At 32.9% G+C, this 27,365-nt stretch overlaps 1 pseudogene; it reads right to left on the bottom strand.

The window, feature by feature from the left end:
• On the bottom strand, nucleotides 1-27,115 carry LOC131151086 (beta-glucuronosyltransferase GlcAT14B-like; annotated as a pseudogene).
• Nucleotides 27,116-27,365: the final 250 nt, after the last annotated feature.

Here is a 27,365-nt window from a genome sequence, read left to right as displayed (position 1 = left end):
TGCCTACCAAAAGAATGTAGTGTTATGGTCTACTTGAACTTCTACTTTTGAAAATAACGTTATCCACATCATTAGAAAACAACAGTAATTTATACCTCAAAGAAAAAGAAGAATTTAAGCCGATCAAAAAAAAAAAAAATAGATGGGAGGAGGGGGAGTCCAATATAGGGATTCTCCACAATGGTCAACTCCTGTATGTTTCTACTTACAGGAATTATCTTCCTTCTTTTTCATTTCATGGAAATAAAATATTTTAATGATCCATACCACTCAGGTGGAAATAAAAATATCTTGTAAATTCTCTTCATATATATGTGGACACACGGATGTGTGTTGATCAGAGAAGCCATCACTGCAAGTTCTTCAACAAGATGCCAACTTCTAGTAGCATGTTATATTGACACAATCAAAGCAAGCACCAAAATGATTGTATATGTCAGGTAAATCAAATCAGAATCTATATTCAGAAAACAATTTATTTTATCCCTAGAGTAAATACAACAAGAACGTATTCAGAAAATAATTTATAAATAATGTTCATGTAACATAACATGGACGTGAAATACTACTCTTAAGCTGAAGAAAACAAAAAAGGGAATAATGGATCACTATAACAAATTTGTTGAGAGTTAGAATATGCAACATAAGTAAATAAAAATAATAGCAATAAAACCCAAACCATATTAAGGGTAGTTGGTTTGCGACAAGAACAAGCATATTCATGTATGACGTAGCTTAGACTCAGTTCATCTCCAAGATAACTGACCATGAAAATAATGTACATGGAATTATAAAAATAAATAAATAATTAAATTAAATTAAATTCTTAATTAATTATATTAATAAAAATAAATAAATAAATTAATTAATTATATAATTAATATCATGAGTTTGTGAAAGCAACACGAGGCATTGCAAACACATCATGTGTGTGTCCCAACCTACAGCTTACATCATGCATGCAAAGCATACTCTTGACTATATAATGACAGCATAACAGGGAACATACTAATGACAGCCACATAGCTCGGTCGAACCAGGACCGATTCCAATAAAAACCAACCACTTTTCTGAAGGATGACATCAACAATTAATAATCTGATTGGTCACCAAATTAGCAATTCACCCAAACTCCAAGATTAGTAGTAATTATAGAATTACTTCTAGGGGTTTGAGGTTTTATGCTTCTAGGGGTTAATTGCAAAAATCTAGGAAAACCCATGAAGCAGTCATGCAAACTAGGGTTGCAGGATTTCAACGGACAGGTTTTGCGGAAAAACCAATGAATGTAACTGCCAATATCGTATATTGGCCATACAATACCATATATTAATCATGACATATGACGTAATGACAAATCATAACCTCAAACCAATTGAGCAAGAGATTAATGACAAATTAATCCAAAAGTCCAAAACAATTTATTATTTTAATCAATAGCCAATAACAGATATATAAAAATATATGAATATCTAACACATTTATCAATTTATGCCAATGCAAGAGTGCTATAAGAACCAAATGAAAGTATGTGGACAGATATTACGTGAAGGCAATACATGAACTTTTGGGGATCCAAATATCACTACATCCCACCATGACAGTAGGAATCAAACTAACAACTGCAGCAGCCATTACTGATTGTCACGGATACCAAACTGGTACAGAATTATTACAAAAAAAAAAAAAAAAAAAACAAAACAAAAACAAACTACCTTCTCATTCTTTTTTCTCACTTTCCTTTTCGTTTTCTCCATTTCATACATCAATCCGAATATGGAATGTGAAACGACAGGGAGGAGATTGTAACAAGACAATGATGCACAAATTAGTTGTAATACTTATAAAAGATAGATAATTGACAATTTAATAGAACCATATTTTCTTTTGTAGCTTCTATTTTCCTCAAGTTATTAGTAATTATCTGGGGCTTGATTATTTCCTTTTTTTTTTTTTCTTCGCATTCCAACAAATGTTCATAAATAAGTTCTAATGACTATGATACTATAATTGTATGAGTCGGATAGCTATGTAAGTTTATGATAAATTTGGTCTATATTAAAGCCTTTTAAGAATTTCAATAATAAAATAATGCAACTTGTCTAATTTTATATGTTTTATAAGGCTGGACAGATTGATGATGTATATTGCACATGCCAACTCTATTTTGCTTCTTTGTTTATCAATCGAATTTACGATCTAGCTATCGACTTATTCATGTACTTAATCAATGATCTATTTATATTTATGCTCATAAAGTAAAGAAAAATGGAATTTTGTGTGTGTCCAGGTAACGTGTCCCTGCAATAGCATTTTAAGGCCAATATAAATTTATTAATCTTGCCAAGCTACCAACCATGTTTGTAGGTTGCACTAAGGATCCGAAAAACATTAAAACTCTTATTACGAAGAACAAGGGGATGAAGATGTGCAAGTCTACCTACATAGACAAGGTTGTGCATTCTTTAAAAAAAATTCAGTCGAATATCTACCACTTCAACTAGCTGCTTAAACTGTTGTGCACTATATTATATTGCTATTTAAAACCATCATTCAACAAAGCTTTTGAGAAAACAATTCAACACAAATCAAGTAATTGATGCATATAGGAAAAGGTGCCATCAATCAAATGAAAATCTTAATTAGAACCATTATTCCCGTGTTTGACAACATGCACATCTCAAAATATAAATGCAATCCTTTGGCTTTCTCAGCATTGATTACTGAATCAGAATCGTCATTGCATGACTATACCAAAAAGGCTACGGTTTAAATTTCTAAACTTATGAAAATAACAACTTTAACTCCAAACCAAATAATTGACATGGGTGGTTCCCAAGCAATTTAATCCGTTCGTTAACATGCTCATTCAGGCTTCTTCACTAATTCAAGAAGCCAAGGTCAAGCTTAAGCTTTAACCCTGATTGCATGATACAAGCATAAGAAAAACCAACCTTGCCACAATCTCGTTATCTATGGAAACTATTCAAACAAGGAAGCCTTCTATATTGGCACGTAGTTTTAAGGTCTGCCTACCAAAAGAATGTAGTGTTATGGTCTACTTGAACTTCTACTTTTGAAAATAACCTCATCCACATCAATAGACTACAGCAGTAATTACCTTAAAAGTAAAAGCAGAATTTAAGTCGATAAAAAAAAATAGATGGGAGGAGGGAGAGTCCTATACAAGGATTCTCCATATTGGTCAACTCTCGTATGCTTCCTTCTTTTTCATTTTTTGGAAATAAAATAAGTTAATGATCCATACCACTCAGGTGGAAATAAAAATATCTTGTAAATTCTCTTCAGATATATGTAGACACACGGATGTGTGTTGAACACAGAAGGAAAGACTGCAAATTCTCCAACAAGATGCTAGCATCTAGTAGCATGTTATATTGACACTATCAAAGCAAGCACAAAAATGATTGTATATGTTAGGTAAATCAAATCAGAATCTATATTCAGAAAACAATTTATTTTATCCCTAGAGTAAATAAAACAAGAACCAATTCAGAAAATAACTTATAAATAATGTTCATGGAACATAACATGGATGTGAAATACTACTCTTGAGCTGAACAAAACAAAAATGGGAATAATGGATCCCAATAACAAATTTGTTACGAGTTAGAATCATGCAACATAAGTAAAGAAAAATAATAGTAATAAAACCCAACCCATATTAAGGGTAGTTGGTTTGTGACAAGAACAAGCATATTCTTGTATGACGTAGCTCAGACTCAGTTCATCTCCAGGATAACTGGCCATGAAAATCATGTGCATGGAAGTGTATAAATAAATAAATAATTAAATAATATTTAAAAAATTCATAATTTAATAATTAATTAAATTATTATTATTATTAATTAACTAATATAATATAATATATTAATATATTAATATAATATAATATAAAGAAATTAATTAATATCATGAGTTTGTGAAAGCAACACGACGCGTTGCAAACACATCGTGTGTGTCCCAACCTACAACTTACATCATGGAAGCAAAGCACAAACAACTGTCTTGACTATATAATGACTGCATAGTAGGGAACATACTAAAGACAAGCCACTTACTTCAGGCGAACCCAGAGCGATTCCAATAGAAACCAACCACTTTTCAGAAGGATCACATCAACAACTAATTATTCGATTGTTCACCAAATTAGCTCTTCTCTCAAACATCTTTACGGGTTCGGAGTCACCTACATGGGAGAAGCAGTTAGACTTACTTTACAGAAAAAGGTGAAACATAACCTTATGCAGCAGTTAGACCCAATTTTGTCTTATGCTATGAGTATTTATTTATTTTCCACTTTGATTTTACACCTAGTATGACCTAATTTATACGTACACCAGATTTTACAGTGTCTACAAACTCCAACATTTGTAGTAATTATATAATTACTTCTAGGGGTTGGAGGTTTTATGCTTTTCGGGGTTAATGACAAAAATCTAGGAAAGCCCATGAAATATCATGCAGTCAAGCAAACTAGGGTTGCAGGATTTCACCAGACAAGTTTTGCAGAAAAATCAATGAATGTCTGCAAATATCATATATTGGCCATACAATAGCATATATTAATCATGACATAAGACGTAATGATGCAAACAAACATAATACTTATGATAAATTCACCGCTTATCCGTTTCAGGCAGTTACATCAGAAGATATTTTAAATATTATTGGGGCATATCTAGGCTAAACACGCATAAATTGACATAAAAATAGAATCATGCTGCAGAACTTGTGAACTTATACGGAATTTAATGATTTTATCCTTTTTTCTTTCTTCACAAATAAACTTCGTCGTCACAAAAACTCAAACCCAACTGTTCACACAAAATCATAACCTCAAACCAATTGAGCAAGAGATTAATGTAACATTAATCCAAAAGTCCAAAAGAATTTATCATTTTAATTAATAGCCAATAAGAGAGATCTGAAAATATATGAATATCTAATATATTTTAATCAACTGCAACGGCCATTACTATTCATATGCTTAATCAATGATCTATTTACAATTATGCTCATAAAGTAAAGAAAAATGAAATTTGTGGGTGTGCACATAACTCCACCCTGCAATAGCATTTTAAGGCCAATATAAATTTATTAATCTTGCCAAGCTACCAACCATGTTTGTAGGTTGCACTAAGGATCCAAAACACATTAAAAATCTTATTAAGAAGAACAAGGGGATGAAGATGTGCAAGTCTACCTACATAGACAAGGCTCCCCAAGCTTTAAAAAAAATTCAGTCAAATATCTACCACTCCAACTTGCTGCTTTTACTGTTGTGCACTATATTATATTGCTATATAAAACCATTATTCAGTAAAGCTTTTGAGAAAACAATTGAACACAAAATAAGTAATTGATGCATATAAGAAAAAATGCCTTCAACCAATTGAAAATCTTAATTAGAACCATTATTCCCATGTTTGACAAGAGTTGAAGCACATCTCAAAATATAAATGCAATCCTTTGGCTTTCTCAGCATTGATTGCTGAATCAGAATCGTCATTGCATGACCATACCAACAAGGCCAGGGTTTAAATTTCTAAACTTATGAAAATAACAATTTTAACTCCAAACCCAATAATTGACATGGGTGGTTCCCAAGCAATTTAATCCGTTCGTTAACATACTCATTCAGGCTCCTTTACTAATTCACGAAGCCAAGGTCAAGCTTAAGCTACAAGCCTGATTGCATGATACAATCATAAGCAACACCAAGCTTGCCACAATCTCGTTATCTATGGAAACTATTCAAACAAGGAAGCCATCTATATTGGCATGTAGGTTTAAGGTCTGCCTACCAAAAGAATGTAGTGTCATGGTCTACAGGAACTTCTACTTTTGAAAATAACCTTATCGACGTCACTAGAATACAGCAGTAATTTATACCTTAGAGCAAAAGCAGAATTTAAGTTGATCTAAAAAAAGATGGGAGGTATTGGCATGTAGTGTTATGGTCTACGTGAACTTCCACTTTTGAAAACAACCTTATCCACACTAATAGATTACAGCAGCAATTGCCTTAAAGAAAAAGCCGAATTTAAGTCGATCAAAAAAAAAAAAGATGGGAGGAGGGAGAGTCCAATATAGGGATTCTCCACAATGGTCAACTCCTGTATGTTTCTACTTACAGGAATTATGCTTCCTTCTATTTCATTTCTTGGAAATAAAATAAGTTAACGATCCATACCACTCAGGTGGAAAAAAAAAATCTTGTAAATTCTCTTCAAATATATGTAGACACACGGATGTGTGTTGATTAGAGAAGGCAAGAGTTCAAATTCTTCAACAAGATGCTAACTTCTAGTAGCATGTTATATTGACGCTATCAAAGCAAGCACCAAAATGATTGTATATGTTAGGTAAATCCAATCAGAACCAATTTTCAGAAAACAACTTATCGTATCCCTAGAGTAAATACAACAAGAACCAATTCAGAAAATAATTTATAAATAATTTTCATGGAACATAACATGGATGTGAAATACTACTCTTGAGCTGAAGACAACAAAAAAGGGAGTAATGGATCACTATAACAAATTTGTTAAGAGCTAGACTGATGCAACATAAGCAAATAAAAATAATAGTAATAAAACCAAACCCATATTAAGGGTAGTTGGTTTGTGACAAGAACAAGCATATTCTTGCATGACGTACCTCAGACTCACTTCATCTCCAAGATAACTGGCCATGAAAATAGTGTACATGGAAGTGTAAAAAAATAAAATATATAAATAATTAAATTAAATTAAATAGTGAAATAATTAAACAATTAATCAAATTAAATAATTATTTAAATAATTATTATTATTAATTAAATTATATCATATAATATATTAATACAATATAAATAAATAATGAATTAACTAGATTAAAGTAAATAATTAAATAATAAATATGGTATGTTTGAGAAAGCAACACTAGGCATTGCAAAGACATCGTGTGTCCCTACCTACAGCTTACATCATGCATGCAAATCACAAACAACTGTCTTGACTATATAATGACAGCATAGCAGGGAACATGCTAAACACAAGCTACATACCTCAAGCGAACCCAAAGCGATTCCCATAAAAACCAACCACTTTTCAGAAGGATCACATCAACAACAAATTATCTGATTGTTCACCAAATTAGCTCCCCTCTCAAACATATTTGCAGGTTTACAGTCACCTACATGGGAGAAGCAGTTAGACACAACTTACAGAAAAAGGTGAGACATAACCTTATGCAGCAGTTAGACCAACTTTCATCTTATGCGATGAGTATTTATATTTATTTTCCACTTTGAATATTTGACATAACATAGTATGACCTAAGTTATACGTACACCATATTTTACAGTGTCTACAAACTCCAACATTAGTAGTAATTATATAATTACTTCTAGGGGTTTGAGGTTTTATGCTTCTAGGGGTTAATTGCAAAAATCTAGGAAAGCCCATCAAATATCATGCACTTATGCAAACTAGGGTTGCAGGATTTCACCAGACAGGTTTTGCAGTAAAATCAATGAATGTAACTGCAAATATCATATATTGGTCATACAATACCATATATTAATCCTTACATATGACCTAATGATGCAAAAAAACATAATACTTATGATAAATTCACCGCATATCAATTTTAGGCAGTTACATCGGAAGATATTTTAAATATTATTGGGTCATATCTAGGTTAAACATGCAATAATTGACATAAAAATAGAATCCTACTGCAGAACTTGTGAACTTATACGTAATTTAATTATTTTATTCTTTTTTTTTTCATCACAAACAAACTTCGTCACTAAAACTCAAACACAACTGTTCACACAAAATCATAACCTCAAACCAAATGAGCAAGAGATTAATGCCACATTAATCCAAAAGTCCAAAAGAATTTATCATTTTAATCAATAGCCAATAGCAGAGATCTGAAAATATATTAATATCTAATATATTTATCAATTTATGCCATTGCAAGAGTGCTATAAGAATCAAATGAAATTATGTGGACAGATATTACATGAAGGCATTACATGAACTTTTTGGGATCCAAATATCACTACATCTATCACTACATCCCACCATGACAGTGGGAATCAAACTAACAACTGCAGCGGCCATTACTATTACTGATTGTTACGGATACTACACTGCTACAGAATTATTACAAAAAAACAAAAAACAAAAAACAAAAACAAACTACATTTTCATTCCTTTTTCTCACTTTCCTATTCATTTTCTCCCTTTTTCCTTCTCATACATCAATCCCAATATGCCATGTGAAAGGAGGGGGAGGAGATTGTAAACAAACAATGATGCACAAATTAGTTGTATTACTTAAAAAAGATAGATAATTCACAATTTAATATAACCATATTTTCTTTTGTAGCTTCTATTTTCCTCAAGTTATTAGTAATTATCTGGGGCTTGATTATTTCTTTTTTTTTTTCCTCGCATTCCAACAGATCTTCATCAATAAGTTCTATGACTATGATACTATAAGTTCCAAAAGAATTTATCATTTTAATCAATAGCCAATAGCAGAGATCTGAAAATATATTAATATCTAATATATTTATCAATTTATGCCATTGCAAGAGTGCTATAAGAATCAAATGAAAGTATGTGGACAGATATTACATGAAGGCATTACATGAACTTTTTGGGATCCCAATATCACTACATCTATCACTACATCCCATCATGACAGTGGGAATCAAACTAACAACTGCAGCGGCCATTACTATTACTGATTGTTACGGATACTACACTGCTACAGAATTATTACAAAAAAACAAAAAACAAAAAACAAAAACAAACTACTTTTTCATTCCTTTTTCTCACTTTCCTATTCATTTTCTCCCTTTTTCCTTCTCATACATCAATCCCAATATGCCATGTGAAAGGAGGGGGAGGAGATTGTAAACAAACAATGATGCACAAATTAGTTGTATTACTTAAAAAAGATAGATAATTCACAATTTAATATAACCATATTTTCTTTTGTAGCTTCTATTTTCCTCAAGTTATTAGTAATTATCTGGGGCTTGATTATTTCTTTTTTTTTTTTTCCTTGCATTCCAACAAATCTTCATCAATAAGTTCTATGACTATGATACTATAATTGTACTAGTTTGAATATAAAATGTGACTACGTTTGTTTATGATAAACTTGGTATATATTACTTAACTTTTTAAGAATTTCAATAACAAAATAATGGAACTTGTCCACTTTTATATGTTTTATGAGGCTGGACAGATTGATGATGCATATTGTACATGCCAACTCCATTTTGCTTCTTTGTTTATCTGTCGAATTTGCGATCTAGTTATCAACTTATTCATGTGCTTAATTAATGATCTATTTGTATTTATGCTCATAAAGTAAAGAAAAATGGAATTTTGTATATGCGCACGTAACTTGGCCCTGCAATAGCATTTTAAGGCCACTATAAATTTATTAATCTTGCCAAGCTACGAACCATGCTTGTAGGTTGCATTAAGGATCCGAAACACATTAAAAATCTTATTACGAAGAACGAGGGAATGAAGAGGTGCAAGTCTACCTACATAGACAAGGCTGTGCATGCTTTAAAAAAAATTCAGTCAAATATCTACCACTCCAACTTGCTGCTTAAACTGTTGTGATTAACTATATTATATTTCTCTTTAAAACCATCATTCAGCAAAGCTTTTGAGAAAACAATTGAAGACAAAATAAGTAATTGATGCATATAGGAAAAGGTGCCTTCAATCAGTTGAAAATCATAATTAGAACCATTATTACTGTGTTTGACAAGCAGCACATCTCAAAATATTAATGCAATCCTTTGGCTGTCTCAGCATTGATTGCTGAATCAGAATCGTCATTGCATGACTATACCAATAAGACCAAGGTTTAAATTTCTAAACTTAGGAAAATAACAATTTAAATTCCAAAGCCAATAATTGACATGGGTGGTTCCCAAGTAATTTAATCTATTTGTTAACATGCTCATTCAGGCTCCTTTACTAATTCAAGAAGCCAAGGTCAAGCTTAAGCTTCAAGCCTGATTGCATGATACAAGCATAAGCAAAAACAAGCTTGCCACAATCTCGTTATCTATGGAAAGTATTCAAACAAGGAAGCCTTCTGTATTTGCATGTAGTTTTAAGATCTGCCTACAAAAGGAATGTAGTGTTATGGTCTACTTGAACTTCTACTTTTGAAAATAACCTTATCCACATCGCAAGAATACAGCAGTAATTTATACCTTAAAGCAAAAGCATAATTTAAGTTAATCTAAAAAGAACGATGGGAGGTATTGGCATGTAGGTTTAGGCCTGCCTACCAGAAGAATGTGGTGTTATGGTCTACGTGAACTTCCACTTTTGAAAATAACCTTATCCACACTAATAGAACAAAACAGTAATTGCCTTAAAGCAAAAGAAGAATTTAAGTCGATAAAAAAAAAAATAGATGGGAGGAGGGAGAGTCCAATATAGGGATTCTCCACAATGGTCAACCCCTGTATGTTTCTACTTACAGGAATTATGCTTCCTTCTTTTTCATTTCATGGAAATAAAATAAGTTAATGATCCATACCACTCAGGTGGAAATAAAAATATCTTGTCAATTCTCTTCAAATATATGTGGACACACGGTTGTGTGTTGATCGGAGAAGGCAAGACTACAAATTCTTCAACAAGATGCTAACTTCTAGTAGCATGTTATATTGACACTATCAAAGCAAGCACTAAAATGATTGTATATATTAGGTAAATCAAATCAGAATCTATATTCAGAAAAAACAATTTGTTGTTTCCCTACAGTAACTACAACAAGAAGCTATTCAGAAAACAATTTATAAATAATGTTCATGAAACATAACATGGATGTGAAATACTACTCTTGAGCTGAAGATAGAAAAAAAGGGTATAATGGATCACTATAAATAAAATTTTAAGAGTTAGAAGCATGCAACATAAGTAAATAAAAATTATAGTAATTAAACCCAACCCATACTACGTGTAGTTGGTTTGTGACAAGAACAAGCATATTCTTGTATGACGTAGCTCAAACTCCTTTCATCTCCAAGACAACTGACCATGAAAATAATGTACATGGAAGTGTAAAAATAAATAAATAATTAATTAAATTAAATTTATTAATTAATTAATTATTATTATTAATTTAAATTATATAATATAATAATACAATATAAATAAATAAATAAAATTTAATAATTAAATAATTAATATCATGGGTTCGTGAAAGCAACACGAGGCATTGCAAACACATCGTGTGTGTCTTAACCTACAGCTTACATCATGCATAAAAAGCATAAACAACGGTCTTGACTATATAATGACAGCATAGCAGGGAAGACACTCAAGACAGCCACATACCCCAGGCGAACCCAGAGCGATTCCAAAAAAATCCAACCACTTTTCAGAAGGATCACATCAACAATTAATTATCTGATTGTTCACCAAATTAGCTCCTCTCTCAAACAACTTTACAGGTTCAGAGTCACAAACATGGGAGAAGCAGTTAGAACCATGTTACAAAAAAAGGTGAAACATAACCTTATGAAACATAACCTTATTCCATAATTGCCATAATATAAAATTGCCTTAAAATTTCTACCTAGTATCACCTAAGTTAACGTACACCCGATCAGTAGTAATTATATAATTACTTCTAGGGTTTGAGGTTTTGCAAAAATCTAGGAAAGCCCATGAAATAAAAAGCAGTCTTGCAAACTAGGGTTGCAGGATTTCACCAAACAAGTTTTGCAGAAAAATCAATAAATGTAACTACCAATATCATATATTGGCCATACAATACCATACATTCATCATGACATATGATGTAATGAGGCAAACAAACATAATACTTATGATAAATTCACCGCGTATCAATTTTAGGCAGTTACATCAGAAGATTTTTAAATATTATTGGGTCATATCTAGGTTAAGCATGCAATAATTCACATAAAAATAAAATCAACTTCAGGACTCGTGAACTTATGCGTCATTTAATTATTTTTATTTTTTTTTCTTCACAAACAAACTTCGTCACTAAAACTCAATCACAACTGTTCACACAAAATCATAACCTCAAACCAATTAAGCAAGAGATTAATGACACATTAATCCAAAAGTCCAAAAGAATTTATCATTTTAATCAATAGCCAATAACAGAGATCTGAAAATATATGAATATCTAATATATTTATCAATTTATGGCAATGCAAGAGTACTATAAGAACCAAATGAAAGTATGTGGGCAGATATTACATGAAGGCATTACATGAACTATTTGGGATCCAAATATCACTACATCCCACCATGCCAGTGGGAATAGAACTTACGACTGCAGCAACCATTACTAATTGTTACAGATACTAAACTGCTACAGAATTTTTACACAAATAATAAGCAAAAAACTAAAAAAACTAAAAAAACAAAGAAAAAACAAAAACAAAAACAAAAACAAACTACTTTTTCATTCTTTTTTCTCACTTTCCTTTTCGTTTTCTCCCTTTTTCTTTTTCATACATCAATCCAAATATGCCATGTGAAAGCAGGGGGAGCAGATTGTAACAAGACAATGACGCACAAATTTGTTGTAATACTCGCAAAAGATACAAAATTGACAATTTAATATAACCATATTTTCTTTTGTAGCTTCTATTTTCCTCAAGTTATTAGTAATTATCCAGGGCTTGATTTTTTTTTTCCGCATTCCAACAAATCTTCATCAATAAGTTCTTTGAGTATGATACTGTAATCGTAACAATTTGAATATAAAATGTGACTATGTTAGTTTATGATAAATTTGTTATATATTGTTTAACTATTTAAGAATTTCAATAATAAAATAATGGAACTCTTGTAATTTTATATGTTTTATGAGGCTTGACAGATTGATGATGTATATTGTACATGCCAACTCTATTTTGCTTCTTTATTTATCTTTCGAATTTGCGATCTAGTTATCGACTTATTCATGTGCTTAATAAATGTGACTATGTTAGTTTATGATAAATTTGTTATATATTGTTTAACTATTTAAGAATTTCAATAATAAAATAATGGAACTCTTGTAATTTTATATGTTTTATGAGGCTTGACAGATTGATGATGTATATTGTACATGCCAACTCTATTTTGCTTCTTTATTTATCTTTCGAATTTGCGATCTAGTTATCGACTTATTCATGTGCTTAATAAATGATCTATTCAAATTTATGCCCATAAAGTAAAGAAAAATGGAATTTGGTGCGTGTGCACGTAACTTCCCCCAGCAATAGCATTTTAAGGCCAATAAAAATTTATTAATCTTGCCATGCTACCAACAATGTTTGTAGGCTGCACTAAGGATCCAAAACACAACAAAAATCTTATTACGAAGAACAAGGGGATGAAGATGGGCAAGTCTACCTACATAGACAAGGTTGTGCATGCTTTAAAAAAAAAATTCAATCAAATATCTACCACTCCAACTTGCTGCTTAAACTGTTGTGCTTAACTATATTATATTGCTATTTAAAACCATCATTCAGCAAGGCTTTTGAGAAAACAATTGAACATTAAATTAGTATATGATGCATATGGGAAAAGGCGCCTTCAATCAATTGAAAATCTTAATTAGAACCATTATTCCCGTGTTTGACAAGAAGCACATCTAAAAAATAAATGTAATCCTTTGGTTGTCTCATCATTGATTGCTGAATCAGAATCGTCATTGTATGACTATACCAATAAGGTCAGGGTTTAAATTTCTAAACTTATGAAAATAACAATTTTAACTCCAAAGCCAATAATTGACATGGGTGGTTCCCAAGTAATTTAATCCGTTTGTTAACATGCTCATTCAAGCTCCTTTACTAATTCAAGAAGCCAAGGTCAAGCTTAAGCTTCAAGCCTGATTGCATGATACAAGCATAAGCAAAACCAAGCTTGCCACAATCTCGTTATCTATGGAAACTATTCAAACAAGGAAGCCTTCTATATTGGTATCTAGTTTTAAGGTCTACCTACCAAAAGAATGTAGTGTTATGGTCTACTTGAACTTCTACTTTCGAAAAAAACCTTATCCACATCACTAGAATACAGCAGTAATTTATACCTTAAAGCAAAAGCAGAATTTAAGTTGATCTAAAAAAAAAAGATGGGAGGTATTGGCATGTAGGTTTAGGTCTGCCTACCAGAAGAATGTGGTGTTATGGTCTATGTGAACTTCCACTTTTGAAAACAACCTTATCCACACTAGTGGAATACAGCACTAATTGCCTCAAAAAAAAGCATAATTTAAATCCATCAAAAAATAAAAATAAAAAAAAAGATGGGCGCAGGGAGGGTCCAATAAAGGGATTCTTCCTTCTTTTCCATTTCATGCAAATAAAATAAGTTAATGATCCATACCACACAGGTGGAAATAAAAATATCTTGTCAATTCTCTTCAAATATATGTACACACACGGATGCGTGTTGATCAGAGAAAACAAGACTGCAAATTCTTCAACAAGATGCAAACTTCTAGTAGCAGGCTATATTGACACTATCAAAGCAAGCACCAAAATGATTGTATATGTTAGGTAAATCCAATCAGAATCTATATTCAGAAAACAATTTATTGTATCCCTAGAGTAAATGCAACAAGAACCTATTCAAAAAATAATTTATAAATAATGTTCGTGGAACATAACATGGATGTGAAATACTACTCTTGAGCTGAAGACAACAAAAAAGGGAATAATGGATCAATATAACAAATTTGTTAAGAGTTAGAATCATGTAACATAAGTAAATAAAAATAATAGCAATAAAACCCAACCCAAATTAAGGGTACTTAGACTCAGTTCATCTCCAAGATAACTGGCCATTAAAATAATGTATATGGAAGTGTTAAAAAATTAATTAATTAATTAAATTAAATAATAATTATTAATTAAATTATATAATATAATATATTAATATATTATAAATAAATTAATTAATTAATATCATGAGTTTGTGAAAGAAACACGAGGCATTGCAAACACATTGTGTGTGTCCCAACCTACAGCTTACATCGTGCATGCAAGGCATAGTCGTGACTATATAATGAAAGCATAGCAGGGAACATACTAAAGACAGCCACATACCTCAGGTGAACCCAGAGCGATTCCAATAAAAACCAACCACTATTCAGAAGGATCACATCAACAAATAATTATCTTATTGTTCACCAAATTAGCTCTTCACTCAAACATCTTCACAGGTTCAGAAGTCACCTACATGGGAGAAGTAGTTAGACCCACTTTACATAAAAAGCTGAAACATAACCTTATGCAACAGGTAGACCCACTATCGTGTTATGCGATGAGTATTTATATTTATTTTCCACTTTGCATATTTGACATAAGGTAAATTACCTTCATTTTTCCACCTAGTATCACCTAAGTTATACGTACACTAGATTTTACAGTGTCTACAAACTCCAGCATTAGTAGTAATTATAGAATTACTTCTAGGGGTCGGAGGTTTTATGCTTCTAGCGGTTAATTGCAAAAATCTAGGAAAACCCATGAAGCAGTCATGCACACTAGGGTTGAAGGATTTCACCAGACAGGTTTTGCAGAAAAATCAATGAATGTATATCATATATTGGCCAAACAATACCATATATTAATCATGACATATGACGTAATGATGCAAACAAATATAATACTTATGATAAATTCACAGCGTATCAATCTTAGGCGGTTACATTTGAAGATATTTTAAATATTATTGGGTCATGTCTAGGTTAAACATGCAATAAGTGACATAAAAATAGAATCCTACTGCAGGACTTGTGAACTTAAACATAATTTAATGATTTTATTGTTTTCTTTTTCTTCACAAACAAACTTTGTCAGTAAAAGTCAAACACAACTGTTCACACAAAATCATAACCTCAAACTAATTGAGCAAGAGATTAATGACACATTAATCCAAAAGTCCAAAAGAATTCTTCATTTTAATCAACAGCCAATAACAGAGATCTGAAAATATATGAATATCTAATAAATTTATCAATATATGCCAATGCTAGATATTACATGAAGGCATTACATAAACTTTTTGGGATCCAAATATCACTGCATCCCACCATGACAGCGGGAATCAAACTAACAACTGCAGCAGCCATTACTATTACTGATTGCTATGGATACTACACTGCTACAGAATTATTACAAAAAAAAACAAAACAAAACAAAAAATAAACTACTTTTTCATTCTTTTTTCTCACTTTCCTTTTCGTTTTCTCCCTTTTCCCTTTCCATACATCAATCCCAATATGCCATGTGAAAGGAGGGGGAGGAGATTGTAACAAGACAATGATGCACAAATTAGTTGCAATACTTATAAAAGATAGATAATTGACAATTTAATATGACCATATTTTCTTTTGTAGCTTTTATTTTCCCAAGTCATTAGTAATTATCAGGGGCTTGCTTATTTCTTTTTATTTTTTTATTTTTTCCCCGCATTCCAACAAATCGATCAATAAGTTCTATGCCTATGATACTATGATTGTATGAGTTGGAATATAAAACGTGACTATCTAAGTTTATGATAAATTTGGTATAAATTATTTAACTTTTTAAGATTTTCCATAATAAAATAATGGAACTTGTCTAATTTTATATGTTTTATGACGCTTGACAGATTTATGATGTATATTGTACATGCCAACTCTATTTTGCTTCATTATTTATCTATCGAATTTGCGATCTAGTTATCAACTTATTTATGTGCTTAATCAATGATCTATTTATATTTATGCTCATAAACTAAAGAAAAATGGAATTTTGTGTGTTTTATAAGGCTTGACAGATTGATGATGTATATTGTACAGGCCAACTCTATTTTGCTTCTTTATTTATCTGTCGAATTTGCAATCTAGTTATCGACTTATTCATGTGCTTAATCAATGATCTATTTATACTTATGCTCATATAGTAAAGAAAAATGGAATTTTGTGTGTTTTATAAGGCTTGACAGATTGATGATGTATATTGTGCAGGCCAACTCTATTTTGCTTCTTTATTTATCTGTCGAATTTGCGATCTAGTTATCGACTTATTCATGTGCTTAATCAAAGATCTATTTATATTTATGCTCATAAAGTAAAGAAAAATGGAATTTTGTGTGTGTGCACGTAACTCCCCCCCCCCCCCCCCCCCGGCGGCAAAAGCATTTTAAGGCCAATATAAATTTATTAATCTTGTCAAGCTACCAACCATGTTTGTAGGTTCCACTAAGTATACAAAACACACTAAATCTTATTACGAAGAACAAGGGGATGAGGACATCCAAGTCTACCTACATAGACAAGGCTGAGCATGCTTTAGAAAAGAAATTCAGTCAAATATCTACCACTCCAACTTGCTGCTTAAACTGTTGTGCTTAACTATATTATATTGCTATTTAAAACCATCATTCAGCAAAGCTTTTGAGAAAACAATTGAACACAAAATAAGTAATTGATGCATATAGGAAAAGGTGCCTTCAATCAATTGAAAATCTTAATTAGAACCATTATTCCCGTGTCTGACAAGAAGCACATCTCAAAATATAAATGCAATCCTTTGGCTGTCTCAGCATTGATTGCTGAATCAGAATCGTCATTGCATGACTATACCATGGTTTAAATTTCTAAACTTATGAAAATAACAATTTTAACTCCAAACCCAATAATTGACATGGGTGCATGGTTCCCGAGTAATTTTATTTGTTTGTTAACCATTCAGGCTCCTTTACTAATTCAAGAAGCCAGGGTCAAGCTTAAGCTTCAAGCCTGATTGCTGAATCAGAATCGTCATTGCATGACTATACCATGGTTTAAATTTCTAAACTTATGAAAATAACAATTTTAACTCCAAACCCAATAATTGACATGGGTGCATGGTTCCCAAGTAATTTTATTTGTTTGTTAACCATTCAGGCTCCTTTACTAATTCAAGAAGCCAGGGTCAAGCTTAAGCTTCAAGCCTGATTGCATGATACAAGCATAAGCAAAACCAAGCTTGCCACAATCTCGTTATCTATGGAAACTATTCAAACAAGGAAGCCTTCAATATTGCCATGTAGTTTTATGGTCTGCCTACCAAAAGAATGTAGTGTTATGGTCTACTTGAACTTCTACTTTTGAAAATAACCTTATCCACATCACTAGAATACAACAGTAATTTATACCTTAAAGAAAAAGCAGAATTTAAGTTGATCTAAAAAAAGAGATGGGAGGTATTGGCATGTAGGTTTAGGTCTGCTTACCAGAAGAATGTAGTGTTATGGTCTACGTGAACTTCCACTTTTGAAAATAACCTTATCCACACTAATAGAATACAACAGTAATTGCCTTAAAGCAAAAGCAGAATTTAAGCCGATAAAAAAAAAATAAATGGGAGGAGGGGGAGTCCAATATAGGGATTCTCCACAATGGTCAACTCATGTATGTTTCTACATACAGGAATTATGTTCCATCTATTTCATTTCATGGAAATAAAATATGTTAATGATCCATACCACTCAAGTGGAAATAAAATATCTTGTAAATTCTCTTCATATATATGTAGACACACGGATGTGTGTTGATCAGAGAAGCCATCACTGCAAGTTCTTCAACAAGATGCTAACTCCTAGTAGCATGTTATATTGACACAATCAAAGAAAGCACCAAAATGATTGTATATGTTAGGTAAATCAAATCAGAATCTATATTCAGAAAACAATTTATTTTATCCCTAGAGTAAATACAACAATAACCTATTCAGAAAATAATTTATAAATAATGTTCATGTAACATAACATGGAAGTGAAATACTACTCAAAGTTGAAGAAAACAAAAAAGGGAATAATGGATCGCTATAACAAATTTGTTAAGAGTTAGAATCATGCAACATAAGTAAATAAAAATAATACCAATAAAACCCAAACCATATTAAGGGTAGTTGGTTTGAGACAAGAACAAGCATATTCTTGTATGACGTAGCTTAGACTCAGTTCATCTCCAAGATAACTGACCATGAAAATAATGTACATGTAATTATAAAAATAAATAATTAATTAATTAATTAATTAATTAATATCATGAGTTTGTGAAAGCAACATGAGGCATTGCAAACACATCATGTGTGTGTCCCAACCTACAGCTTACATCATGCATGCAAAGCATAGTCTTGACTATATAATCACAGCATAGCAGGGAACATACTAAAGACAGCCACATACCTCGGGCGAACCCAGACCAATTCCAATAAAAACCAACCACTTTTTAGAAGGATCACATCAACAATTAATTATCTGATTGTTCACCAAATTAGAAATTCACTCAAACACCAAGATTAGTAGCAATTATAGAATTACTTCTAGGGGTTTGAGGTTGAGGTTTTATGCTTCTAGGGGTTAATTGCAAAAATCTAGGAAAACCTATGAAGCAGTCATGCAAACTAGGGTTGCAGGATATCAACAGACAGGTTTTGCAGAAAAACCAATGAATGTAACTGCCAATATTGTATATTGGCCATACAATACCATATATTAATCATGACATATGACGTAATGATGCAAACAAACATAATACTTATGATAAATTCACCGCGTATCAATTTTAGGCAGTTACATCGGAAGATATTTTAAATATTATTGGGTCATATCTAGGTTAAACATGCAATAATTGACATAGAAATAGAATCTTACTGCAGGACTCATGAACTTACACATAATTTAACAATTTTATTGTTTTTTTTTCTTCACAAACAAACTTCGTCACTAAAACTCAAACACAACTGTTCACACAAAATCATAACCTCAAACCAATTGAGCAAGAGATTAATGACACATTAATCCAAAAGTCCAAAAGAATTTATCATTTTAATCAAAAGCGTGCAAGATATTACATGAAGGCTTTACATGAACTTTTTGGGATCCAAATATCGCTGCATCCAACCATGACAGTGGGAATCAAACTAACAATTGCAGTGGCCATTACTATTACTGATCGTTATGCATACTACACTGCTATAGAATTATTACAAAACAAAAAACAAAAACAAAAATAAACTACTTTTTCATTCTTTTTTCTCACTTTCCCTTTCGTTTTCTCCCTTTTTCCCTATCATACATCAATCCCAATATGCCATGTGAAAGGAGGGGGAGGAGATTTTAACAAGACAACGATGCACAAATTAGTTGTAATACTTATAAAAGATAGATAATTGACAATTTAATATGACCATAATTTATACCTTAAAGCAAAAGCAGAATTTTAGTTGATCTAAAAAAAGATGGGAGGTATTGGCATGTAGGTTTAGGTCTGCCTACCAGAAGAATGTAGTGTTATGGTCTACGTGAACTTCCACTTTTGAAAATAACCTTATCCACACTAATAGAATACAGCAGTAATTGCCTAAAAGCAAAAGCAGAATTTAAGTCCATCAAAAAAAAAAAATAGATGGGAGGAGGGAGAGTCCAATATAGGGATCCTCCATAATGGTCAACCCCTGTATGTTTCTACTTACAGGAATTATGCTTCCTTCTTTTTCTTTTCTTGGAAATAAAATAAGTTAATGATCCATACAACTCAGGTGGAAATAAAAATGTCTTGTAAATTCTCTTCAAATATATGTAGACACATGGATGTGTGTTCATCAGAGAAGTCAAGACTGCAAATTCTTCAACAAGATGCTAACTTCCAGTAGCATGTTATATTGACACAATCAAAGAAAGCACCAAAATGATTGTATATGTTAGGTAAATCCAATCAGAATCTATATTCAGAAAACAATTTATTGTATCCCTAGAGTAAATACAACAAGAACCAATTCAGAAAATAATTCATAAATAATGTTCATGGAACTCATAACATGGATGTGAAATACTACTCCTGAGCTGAAGACAACAAAAAAGGGAATAATGGATCGCTATAACAAATTTGTTAAGAGTTAGAATCATGCAACATAAGTAAATAAAAATAATAGTAATAAAACCCAACCCATATTAAAACCATATCCTGCACAATCTGGGTAAAGAAAACTCACTAAGAAGTAAGGATTTCAAAGACATGTAATGTGCTGGCTATGCAAAATTCTTCATCTTACTTCTGCAGTTTTTGAGTTTTTTCTTTTCTCTTTTTTTTTGGCAGGTCAATGTAACCTCTCAAATGCAACTTCTAGACCATATATCAGAATTACCTCTCAAATGCAACTTCTAGACCATATATCAGAATTAACCCTCATCCGTATGAACTTTTAGGCTACACTACCTTCCCCAATGTAACACAATTCTAGGGTAAAGCATGGAAAAACAGGGCAAACTGAAGCCTTTCCCCAATGCTATTAGAAGTCCAAACAGATTATGACACTCATGAATAGCAGTAAAAGTGAATAGCAGTAAAAGTGAGTTAACTTGAACAATCTAAAAATTTAGACCGACAGATATTATATAACCTAAGCAATAAAATAACAGTATTATAATCATAAAACTTGTCACTAAAAAGTAAGTTAACTTGAACAAGACAAAAACTAGAAAAGAAAATGTGGAACAACACAGAAAAGAAATACCAAATTACTAATATTAAAAAATATATATTCTTAACAAAATTTGTTAATTAATGCATTTTTGTTGAATATTACAAAAAATAAATAATTTTGTATTGTTGTCATCCTCATTGATGAGGATGCTTAGATGGATGAGTGGTATAACATTGAAAGATAAATTAAGGAATGAACATATTCGTGGTAAGTTAGGTATAGCTCCTATAGAAGATAAGATAAGGGAAGAACGACTCAGATGGTATGGACACTTGCAACGTAGGCCTTATAGTGCACCTGTGAGGAAGAGTGACTTAGTTACTGTGGGGGGCAGTAGAAGGGGTAGGGGTAGACTTAAAATAACTTGGGAGGAGATAGTGAGTAAGGATTTAATATCTTTGAATCTATCAAAAGAAATGGTCCATGATCGCATAAATTGGCGGAAAAGGATTCATATAACCGACCCCACTTAGTGGGACTAAGGCTTGGTTTTGTTGTTGTTGTTGTTATTGTTGTCATCCTCATTATAATAGTTCGTTCCCCCTCCTCTTCCCATAATAGCTAATCAAGACTAAACAAAAAAAAAAAGGCCGTACCCAGTGCACAAGGCTCCCACTTTGAGTGGAGTCTTTACTAAAAGGAAATATGAGAGCAAATAAGAAGAAAAAGTAGGGGGAAAAAAAAGAAGAAGATAAGTTTGTGTTAAAACATGATGGCAACAGTCCCATAAGGCCAATACATGGCAGTAGCGAGCAGTAGACCACTATGGCTGTGATTTTTATTCCCACTATAATGGCAATGTGCAACAATATCGAGACAACAAAAATTCATCACAAAATGACTGTGGCCCCCATCTAAAACTATGCCATAGCCACCTGAATACATCACATAAATATGAGGATTGATTGCTTTGCTGGGTCTTCACCGGTCTGATTGTTAATTATGCTGAGTATGGGTGAGCATTCAATTAGTATGGTTAACTCAGTTGTGACTCCAAATTCCAAATTAACCCCCTTTTTTGGAGCGGGCGGTGGGGGGGGCTACCTGTCCACTCTTGTCCTACATCAGTTTGAAAGCAGTGGACAGTCCAGCTTTAGAGGGCTATAAATTTAACACTCCTTGCCCCCTTTACCATGCCTTTGTTGACACTATAACTCACTCTTGCCTATTGTCACTGCCCCAAAATTAAATTAATGAAATTAAAAATGTTGAAATATTAAATATGAATTAATTAAAAAATTATAATTAATTGAAATTCAGTTAATTAAGCTAATTGGTTAAAATTTTATGTTAACCTAACAAAGAAAGAAAATTTTCTATCAAATTGACCAAATTAATCTAATTAACCAAAACAAATATTTTTTATTCCGTCAGTCAATTCAATTTTAACTGAGTAGCGCTCAGCCCTAACATTGAGCAACAAAGTCCGGGTGAACTCCTTGATTTTGAAAGGCACATTTTGCTTCCATTTACTATCTCTAGTGAGAAGAGAATACAAGAAGAGGGTTTTGGCAACAGCAATAGAAAATTTTGAAAATTACTAGAATAATCCCCTTCCCCAAAGTTTAACATCGCATCTGGGATGAAGAACAAAATAATGAAAAACACACAACAAATTAACAAATTTATCCACTTTTCCCTCAAAAAGACTCCCCCTCTTTTTTCACCTAAAATTAAATAAATAAACCACGAGAAAAAATCCATTCACATAATAAAAAAAAGAGAATGGAGCATTACGAATACACAGGTATACAAATACAAGTAAAGGAAAGGAACATCCCCACTCAAGTGCCTTCTAAAAATGAATAGAAGAGCTATCTCCAACTTAATGCAAAGTGGAAAAAAAAAAAAACAATAAGACACCTGAGATGAATTCTAAGAACTTGTATGAGCAGCATAAATGTCCACCTAGCATTCCACCTATTACGATTAATTGATCAGACTTTTTTTTAGTACACAACAAAGATCCTACTTTCCAAAATTTGGTGATGGTAAGAGAAGCCACTTGGTTGGTGGTTAGTGGACATAAATTGGAGTGGAGTTTGAATCCTGGGAATTTGGTGTCAAAAAATATATCTTTTGTTAGGAAGTTGTGTAGGTAGGTTTCTTAAGAAACAGGCTCCTTATGGCTCAAATTTTTCCCAGCATTCAAACCCCACTCCAATTTATGTCCACTAACCACCAACCAAGTGGCTTCTCTTACCATCACCAATGTCCAAGCATAAGATATATCTACTCCGACCTCTCTGCCATTCCAATAGGAATCCTAAAATGAGATTTGAAAAGGAAAGGTAATTGGACTATTAGGCCTCTTGTCCTTTCACTCACAGCTCCATTGGGTAAAAAATTTCCCCCTTTCTTTTTAGAAATAGGATGAGATGAGACGGGACATGATGCGATACATCACGCAAGAATCGCATGTCCCAAGATAAAGTTTTATTTTATAATTTCGTTTGTTATAGGATAATCAACAGCATACTTTAGTAGGGTGTACAAATTTTGGTTAAAATTAAATTAGCAGACTGAACAAACACATCTGGTTAATTTAGTTTGGAAGTTTGGTCTGTTGGGTTGAAAAATAAAACAGAAGATAATTTTTGGTTTGATTAACAAAATTAAAAAACCACTGAGCAGATGTGACTGAACTAGATTTACCTTAAAACTATTTCTTCTCCTTTTTGGTAAAATCTATTGTTATTCCTTATGCACCTTGACCCTCTTTATCTTTCCCCCTTATAAATTAAGTGCCGAAGAGAGAGAGAGAGAGAGAGATGGGGAACCTCAAGATAAACAATGAGGATCAAAGCCCTTATGATCCCCAGTACTAAGGGCTTTGAAACCATTTACAGCACCACATGGCTGTAAACAAATCTCCTCAGCTATTGAGTCCAATCCTATGAAAGTTCAAAACTCAAGCATTTCCAGTCCTTATACACCCAAAAAAAATTTCTGTTAGACCAATTTCAGCTAACTCCACTGAGTTCGCTGTTTCAGTTGTTCTAAACTATACAGCCAAAATTTTTCAATTAAGTTAATAAGTGCACCAAACTGACTGATTGCAGACCCGTGTAATCTCCTCCCCTATTAGACTCCAATCTTAACTAATTCCTATCTGACTTGACTAAAGGCTTGTTGTTGTTGTTTTGACTCCCTAATGAAGCCCCTCCATCTTTCTCCCACTAGCAAAGCCCATGAAAAAATCATATCTTACAATCACCATCATTAACCTACATTTCTCTACATTTATGTCTTTACTTATATTCTCCTTGCCAACAGTATCTTCTGAATCATTCTTCAGGCAACATGGCTAGCCAAATCCTCATCATTCAACAACCCACATTCTGCCAATTTGTCAAAGCTCTAAGATCACCAAAAATCTCATTGTTCCAAGACTTACAACCTTAACTCCACCAACTTCATCTGCATCATAAAATTAAAGCCTTCCGAACCCATACCTAATGCTCCTCCCAACCAAACCTCCACAAAACTCCCAAGAGAATGATGTGCAAGCCACATAATCTCAAGCCAAGAAATCTTTTGTCTAAAAGCAGAAGATAATAATTGGAAAACACACTGAAACAAACCCTCCTGAACAAAATAGGGAAAATTACCCCCACCCCGGGAACCATTAGCAAATAGAAACACATCATGATGGGTGGAAACAAGGCTCTCCAATCATGACATCCAAGTGAAGTAAGCATTAGAATGAGGAATATCTCTAGGTCTGGCAATCTCAACTAAGAAAAAAATAAAACAAAAAATCCTGGCAATTGTCATAACTCTTGCCTCACAACTTTTCACCCAATGACCTAATGACAATAAAACCTCCACTGAAATACCACCTCTAGCTATAGAGACCAAAAAAGACTGGCATAGCCAACTTGTTCAGATAAGACAACCCCAAAGCAAACTAACTAGGACCGTAGATTAAGTCTATACACCACTACCCAAAATCAACTCTAAACAACAAACAAAGGATAAGACCCATGCAATCTGCAGACCACCAGAGAGTCTACCAAGCCCATTAAACCACAAAGCAACAATACCCCTAACACTTTCATGGACAAAAGAAAAACCAATTCTTCCATGCAAAACAAATTCCAGCTCTAGGTCCCAGCTTCATATGCTAAGCAAAATTCAAGTTTGCAAAAACATACGTGATACCACCAACCCCAAGAAAACCATACAGATCTAGCTGACAATTAAGATAGCCACATAGAAGTTCCATGGGAAAATGAATCATATTGATATTTATGCAGAGAGAGAGAGAGAGAGAGAGAGAGAGAGAGAGAGAGAAAGAGAGAATTCATTAGCTTAGAGAAAGAATTAACGAAAATTAGAGTAAAAGGTAATACACTAAAGGGGAAAAATTAAATATACTGTACCTGTAAAGAGTTTAAAGGCTGTCGGCACACTTCTTTGCTGTGTAACCCAGAAAACATCAGCTTTCTTTGTCATGTACAGCCCTGGATCTATGATAACTGGCTTTGCCATTTGAAATCTACACATATAGATAAACTAGAAAGACACTTTCACAGCCTAACACACACAGAAAACTTCAAAAGGAGAAATTTCCTTACTCCTTCCCCCCAATATCGCTAGTATGATCAATGAAATTAAGATCGCGTGGCAAATACGAAAAAGTGTGCAGCAGATCTGGCAATAAAAACCCATAAACCAATCAATCGACGAATGCAGAAAACAATTGAAACAACACACAATTTCAAATTGAGAACAATTAAAGCAACACCTACCATCTTGAGTAACAAAACCAGTCCCAGTCCCCACCTTCCTTCAACAAGATCGCCGCGGCGTGTAGCGTGTTCACCACCATTGTTGGTACCCTGTACGCTACAAGGTTTTCTTTCGTAATCATTTTCACATTACCAAATTTCACAAAGACAGGGTGATTCTTGACGTAATCCAGCAGATCAAGGTGCTCATCGGATGAAGACTCGAGGTCTAGATGCACAACGTAGCGGTTGTTGGGGTGGTAGAGAGCTTGGAGGGTGCGCTTTAGCATGTGGCCGTCGCCAGTGGAGCCGAAAATGAGGTAGGCGAACCGCGGTGGCGGAGGAAAAGACGAAATGGGCAGTAGGTGAAGCTTCGATTCGACAGCGGTAGAGAGGGAGGAGAGGAGAACCATCAGGCGTGTTAGGGTTGCAAGAAACAGAAGGAATTGGGAAACTATGCAGCCTATCGCTAATGGGATTACCCATTTTCGCTCCATTGTTTGTGGGTGTTTCAAGTGTAGATAAATAGCTCTTTAATTTCTTCATTCCCTCTCAATCCCTCCACCCTCCGTCTCTTTCTCCTCTCTCAGAAGAGAGAAGAACAGAGAAATAGCTTAGAAAAAACTGATTCAGTGAGAGAGAGAGACACACACACACACACATTAAACCCAAAAATTCCCGATGTGAGAGATGATCGATGAATCAGTCTCTGTCTCTCTGTGGGATGGTTTGAGACTGATCGATGAATCAGTCTCAAATGCATCCATCACCGACGATTTCTCCATTCTCTCTCTCTCTCTCTCTCTTAATCAATTTCAAGATCTTAAGAAGATGCTTTGGAAGCTGTATTATCCTTTGCGGATTCAAGCTCGTTCTCCAACGGTAACATTTTTTTTAAAAATTTTTTTACATATGAAAGGAAGTACGGAAATAACTTATTTTTGTTTGAACAAAAAATAATAACATTTCTTTTAAAATTTTATAATTCTTTCTTATAATTTAATTAAAAAAATAAATATTTAATAACAAGATAAGTTCATTTACAAATTATAAGTATTGAAATTTAG

The sequence above is a fragment of the Malania oleifera genome, chromosome 3, assembly GCF_029873635.1.
Source record: "Malania oleifera isolate guangnan ecotype guangnan chromosome 3, ASM2987363v1, whole genome shotgun sequence".
Classification (NCBI taxonomy): Eukaryota; Viridiplantae; Streptophyta; class Magnoliopsida; order Santalales; family Ximeniaceae; genus Malania; species Malania oleifera.
The sequence above is the reverse complement of the archived record's forward strand: the minus strand, read 5'-3'. Positions and strand labels throughout refer to the sequence as shown.